Genomic DNA, 7080 nt, shown 5'->3' with positions numbered 1-7080 from the left:
GAATGGGGCAACATCCCATCTAGCAGCTAGAAGGACACTCAGACACTCAGAGGCATTGTACAACATGGGAAGTTTTTATAAGAAGAAGGGTGGGGTGTGGGAGCTATTGACAAAAGGAAAGGAAGGATTATTTTTAGACCAGGACATCTTATTTAGTGGGAAGAGAATGGTTTTTATCATGCAGACTTCCTCTTTCTGTGGGGGGATGGAAAGGGCTCACAGGACAGATTACCACATTGGAGTTGTCCAGAAAATTCCAAGGTTGATTAAGATTACGTTTCTGGGAGAGGTTGAAACAGAATTAGGTCAGGTATTAAAGCTAGGTTTGGTATCATGGGTTTTTAGCACAAAAGTGAAGCCATTCGGGTCCTGTGGTAGTCTCTTTAACACCCCCAAAGCATTAAAAGGAGGGGTTGGAATCATACAGTCCTCAGTTAAGTATTGGCTGGGTCCCCTACCTGGTCCTGAGCCCCTGGAGTGCAGGTCTGAGAGCTTTGAGTCACAGGTTTCCCAAATAGAAAACTGAAACATTTTCTTCCTTGCAGGGCAAATGAGATTAAAAATGAGATTAAAAAAAAAAAAGCATGCAAAATACCTAGCTCATAGCAGGAGTTCAATTACAGGTAACTGCTGTAATTAAATAATTAAATAGTTATTTATAAATAATTCAAATACAAAATAAATAATTAAAAATAATTAAATCAATATGCAATTAAAATAGCACTATCAAAATGTCATCAAGTTGTCAACGAAAGAAAGCCCAAACCTATAGAAAAATTTTATGAGTGTATTTGAGCCTGGAAGCAAGATCTCATGGACTTGAGAAAATGGTTCAGAAAATGGCAGTTCAGCCGTTCTTTTTATACATTAGTATCAAAGGAGAAAACTAAGGAGGGTTACCTGAAACCCACTGGTGGTTGATGAAGGAGGCGGGAGAAGGCAGAGCAGGGAAATCTCTGGGACTGCATGAAAAGTAACGTGAAGAGACATACTTCTTTACATCGGTGGGTACAGGATAGCTAACAATCTAACATTTATAGTAAATAGACGTGGTGTGTGGATAACAAGATAACAAAGAGAGGTTTCACAGTCTTGTGTTCTGGTGCCTGAGGTTGTGCCTCTGAGAGGTCTAGAAAAGAAAATTACTCTGACATGTCAAAGGTATGTTATCCTACATGCGTAAGTACAATGGACAGGGCTCAGTTAAGGTAAAGACTGACCTTTTACTAAGGAAGCTAAAGGCCTGAGATGAGACTACCACCATGACCAGCTCAGTTAGGAATTTATGATTAGATCATCCCTGTGAGGTTACGTTTAGTCACTGAGCTTGTCAGGCTTGCCAAGTAGCCCTTTTTCTGTTCACAAAGTCATTATTTGTTTGTCCTGTCATTGTGTGGAGGAAAACATCTTTGTGTATTTTCAAAGGGGACAACTTGGTGTGGATGTGTGTCCACTACAGATGCTTCATTAAAGGGGGCTCCCAGGCCCACAGTTTCTGAATTATACATTCTGTACTCAGGGTTCTGGCCTGGATTCTGGATTCCAAGAAAGGTGAAGTTCCCAGGGCTAGCCACCAGGTGGCGCAGCGATTCTTTCTGCGGGTGTAATGGAAAAATCGCTGGGTGTGGAAGCGGGGAAGTTTTGTTAAGAGCTCTGGGAGGGTCAACTGCTTATGTGAAAGTGGTCAGGAGATAGATGACCTCATTGAGGGGCAAGGAAGGTAGGGAGGAGATTCATAGCACAAGGAGGAGATAAGGAAATGTGTCCGTGAAACGTACTCACTGGACCTGGGGGTGGAGGGACTGTCCCAAAGCCCACAGATAATTCATCCATTCTTGCCACAACCATTTGCTGAACACTTACCATGAGTCAGAAACGGGGCCATGTGTGAAATCTTTCCTCTAAAGGAGCTCACAGTCTTGGTGAGGAGACTGCACCTGAACAAATAACTAATACACAAAGTGAAAATAATGTCACACAAATAACCCTTCTTTAATCCTTATGGTGTGCCAAGCACTGTATTATGATTGTCCCATTCCACATGAGGAAACAGATTCAAAGGATTCATGAAGTTCTCGAATTCACAAAACTAAACAACAATGGCTTCAATTTCTGCCAGTCTATTTTAAAGGCCATGTTAGTGCTTTACCAATCGTTACTCCTCTCGTAAAATGAGACAAAACAAAATAACACTGCTCCTTTAAAGCTCACGACTCTAGGTTAATCTCAGCAAGAGCTGACACCCCATATGAGCTTCTCTCCCTCCTACCTGCGGGCACCGCCCCACGCCCTGCTCACCCTTCACTCATTGACCACATCCCCTGACTCATCAACTGCCATTTTCCCAGCCATGGCCTTTGTCATCACTGACAACTTGGCTCTGGAGATTGCTGGGTCACATAGCTCACTCTATTCCAGCTGCTTAGCTCAGGTACCCCCACTGCAGCTGTTCTTTTCTTAACTGGTCCCCTGATGGTCCAGCTTTTTTCTGCACCAGCCTCTCCTGTTCTCACTCCCTTCTTTCCTTCTGTAACTTAGTTCCCATGATGTGGCATGTCAGCCACCCTGAAAAAAACACCCTAACCTGCCCCGTCTGGCCCTTCCTCCATCACACCGGTTTCTACTTCTGATAAACCTTGCCTTGCTCACTGGGCAGGAGAGAAGGAAAGGGGCTGCTGCTGTTATAGAACATTCTGTAAGGAGGTGCAGGGGGTGCTCGTCTGAAGGCTTTCGGGTTCTCTGGGAAGCACGTTTTTTGATAAGAGTGAAAGGAACGAAGGTGTGGGATGTAAGGGCTGACGACACCCCTTACAGTGGAGGAAACTCGAAACAGCTGCTCATGTAGTGTGAAAGTTTGTATCCCCTAAATTCTCTTCTTTATCTATTTTAACACCTTCTTGAGCAAGTGTGTCAGGTGATGAGGGTGAAGAACCTCAGGGCTCTGGCAGGACAGAGGGTGGGTTGAGGAGATGTTTGAATGCAGCAGTTCCAGGTGGCTCAGCTCTGGAGATGGCCTGCTCAGGACGTGGGGGCCTGAGGTGGAGTGGAGGTAGGGTTGACCAGCCCATCGGTTTGCCCAGGACTTTCCTGACTTTATTGTGGAAAGTCCCATGTCCTGGGGAACCCTCAGTCTTGGGTAAGTTGGGCTGATTGGTCACTCTAAGTGGAGGGCAAGAATGTCTCTGGGAAGCCGGAGTGTTGGTGGGTGGTCTATGGCAGTCACTCTCATGGGCCTATCTCAGTTTTTTGCCACACCATATATGTAACCCCTTGGGCATGTTTTCTTCTCAGTGAAATGGAGCTTTTCGTAACCCTCAACTCTAGGAATAACAACTATGCTGAAAATGGCAAATACTTCCCACAGTGGGAATAACACTGTGTAGCTATATCAGCATTTTCAAGTCTGCAAATTAAGAGCATTGTACTTAGAGCCTTAAAAATCAACAGAAGTTGCTGGCTAATTCTTTCCTTTTTATTTAACTGTTGATTTATTGCATTAGTCTCCATTTTCTTAGAAATCTAATAATGTCAATTTGTAATATTGCATGATAGGAATACATATATACATATATATGTTGACATATGTATGTATATATATATACATATATGTCAATTTTATTTAATTGAACATGGAAATCACATGAGGAATGAAATAGGCTTTGGTTAAATAGACATATCCAGTTTTGAAAATAGATTTTACACTCCACATGCGTCACACAGCACAAAACATAACTTCATTACAATTCAAATTTTATAATAATTGACTTGTTACACATCAATCAAGTAAACACCAATAAATTAGCTTATTTTCAGGACAGTATTTGATGGTTAAATTATTAAAAATGAAATATTTCCAGACTTTCTGGAAATATTATAGGAAAATGTTTGAACCAAAAAAAATCCCAAACCCAACTCTTTTATAATGAGTCAATGTATACAAGGCATAATGAATGAAGTACCATCAGAATTATACTCTCTAAGTCAATGTCATGGATACGTGCAATTACCATCAATAGAAACATGGGGGTCAGAATATGGCTTTATTCACAGAAACAAAAGGAGAATTCTCTCTCAGAATGTTTAGAGGAAATATAATATAGATCTTTGCTAGAAACATCCGTGGAGAATCATTAGGTATAGACTTGGATAGCTATATACACCGAAGGCTTAGTCAACATATTTATGTCAGAAATTTAAAGACATCTTCCCCTTCTACGTGTCCCTCATAAAATCTATACAGCAAATTTGTTGAATCCTTATTAATTTGCATTCAATATTAAATTGAATACATTTAGAAAACTTTTAAAGAAGTCTTCTACCCCTTCCACAAATGCATACATTAGTGCTCAACAAAAGAAAACTAATGTTGTCTGTTCTGCTACATTTTGGCACACAGCTCAGTTCTTCATTTTATTAGGAACCAACAGGAGAGAGAGCATAAATGCCTTATTTAAGCTAAGCAGTCAACTTTGTTTATATTAAAGTTTTTACTCCAAGATAATTGTAGATTCTGAGATGATTGCAGATAATTGTAGTTTCATGTGTAGTTGTAAGAAACAATACAAAGAGATCCTGTGTGATTTTTACCCAGTTTTCCCCAATGGCAACGTCTTGCATAACTACAGCACAAAAATCACACCCAGGATTTCGACATTGATATAGTCAAGATCCTGCACACTTCCTTCACCATAAGGATCCATATGTTACCCTTTTAGAGTCACACCCGACTTTCTCCTTCTTCACCCTCCTCCTCGGCAAGCCTCGAATCTGCTCTCCATTTCTAGAACCTTGCGTTTTAAAATGTTCCGTAGATGGAATTACACAGTATGTAACCTTTGGGGATTGGCTTTTTCACTCAACATAATTCTCTGGCGATTCATTCAAGTTGCTGCTTGTACCAGAAATTATGTTTATTGCTGAGCAGTGTTCCACGGCATAGATGTATCACAACTTGTTTCACCAGCCACCCATCAGAGGACATCTGGTTGTTTACAGTTTTTGAATATTACGAACAAAGCTGCTATGAACATTTATGCACAAGTTTTTGTGTGAACACAAGATTTCATTTCTCTGGCTAAATGCCCAGGAGTGCAATTGCTGAGTGGTATGGCAGTTGCATGTTTAGTTTTATAAGAAACTGCCAAGTGGTTTTCCAGAGTGACTCTTCCCATTTTACATTCCTGCCTGCTATGTATGCCTGATCCAGTGGCTCTGCGTCCTTGCCAGTATTTGGTGTTGTCACTATATTTTAGCAATTTTAGCAGGCGCATGGTGGTATCTCACTGTGGTTTAAATTTGCGGTTCCCTGATGACAATGCTGTTGAGTACCTTTTCGTAGGCTTATTGGTTATTTGTATATCCTCTTCAGTGAAATGTTTGTTTGTGCTCTCCATTTTCTAATTGGACTTAGAAAAAACTGTCGAGTTTTGAGAGTTGTCTATATAGCCCAGATACTAGTCCTTGTCAAACATGTGGTTTGCAAATATTTTCTCCCAGCAAGTATGGAGCCCATCTTTTCACTCTCTTACCTTAGTCTTTTGCAGAGCAAGTTTAAAATTTGGATGAAGCCTAATTTATCAAACTTTCCTTAATGGGTTGTGCTTTTGGCGTCAAGTCTAAGAACTCTTTGCTTAGCCTGAGGTCCCCCAAATTTTCTAAAAAAAGTTTTATAGTTTTCCATTTCGTGTTTAGAGTTATCTATTTCGAGTTAATTTTTGTATAAGGTATGAGGTTTATGTTGAGGTTCTTTGTATTTGCCTGTGGCTACCCCATCGCTGCAGCACGTTTATTGGAAAGACTTATCCTCTTTCCATTGAATTACTTTTGTATCTTTATAAAAAAAATCAATTGAGCATATTTGTATGGGTCTATTTCTAGATTCACTATTGCGTTCCATTGATCTATGTGCGTATGCCTCCACCAAAACCACATTGTCTTGATTACTATAGCTATCTAATAAATATATTAGATAGAGTAATTTCTCCTATTCATTCTTCTTTTACAAGATGGTTTTAGCTATTCCAAGGCCTGTGCCTTGAAACTTTAAGAAGTTTGAATACGAATATGTCTACAAAAACCTTGCTGGGATTTTGATAGAAATTGCATTAAACCTGAGTCTGGGGGAGAATTGATATCTTTACTGTTTTATGTCTTCCAATCTATGAACATAGTAAGTCTCTTCATTTATTTAGGTCTTTGATTTCTTTCATTAGCGTCTTTTCATTTTCAGCATATAGATCCTGTTCATGTTTTGCTAAATTTGTACTAAATTCACTTGCTAGTCCTCAGAGGCTTTTTGTTTGTTTGTTTGTTTGTTTAAACAGATTCTTTGGAATTTTCTATGTAGACAATTATGTCATCTGTAAATGGGGATACTGTTATTTCTTTCTTTCCAATATATGCATTTTATTTCTTTTTTTGCCTTATTGCCATGCCTTATTGCCAACTTTCAGTACAGCCTTTAAAATTTTTTTTAAAAATATTTTATTGGGGAAGGGGAACAGGACTTTATTGGGGAACAGTGTGTACTTCCAGGACTTTTTTCCAAGTCAAGTTGTTGTCCTTTCAGTCTTAGTTGTGGAGGGCGCAGCTCAGCTCCAGGTCCAGTTGCCATTACTAGTTGCAGGGGGCGCAGCCCACCATCCTTTGCGGAAGTCAAACCGGCAACCTTGTGGTTGAGAGGACGCGCTCCAACCACCTGAGCCATCTGGGAGCTCAGCGGCAGCTCAGCTCAAGGTGCCGTGTTCAATCTTAGTTGCAGGGGACGGAGCCCACCATCCCTTGTGGGACTCGAGGAATTGAACTGACAACCTTGTGGTTGAGAGCCCACTGGCCCATGTGGGAATCGAACCGGCAGCCTTCGGAATTAGGAGCATGGAGCTCTAACCACCTGAGCCACAAGGTCGGCCCCAAGTCTTTAAAATTTTAATCCATTTAAATTTCTAGAGATTTGCTGAAACTTACTGCCCTAAATGGGGCCTATTAGTCTCAAACAGAATTTCAACACTCTTCTTAATTATCCACCCTGTTCAGATTTCATTTCCTGTAATTTGGATCAATAACTGATCACAAGCATCAGTG

This window comes from Rhinolophus hipposideros (assembly GCF_964194185.1).
Source record: "Rhinolophus hipposideros genome assembly, chromosome: 12".
Taxonomy (NCBI): domain Eukaryota; kingdom Metazoa; phylum Chordata; class Mammalia; order Chiroptera; family Rhinolophidae; genus Rhinolophus; species Rhinolophus hipposideros.
Note: the sequence above shows the minus strand (reverse complement) of the source record.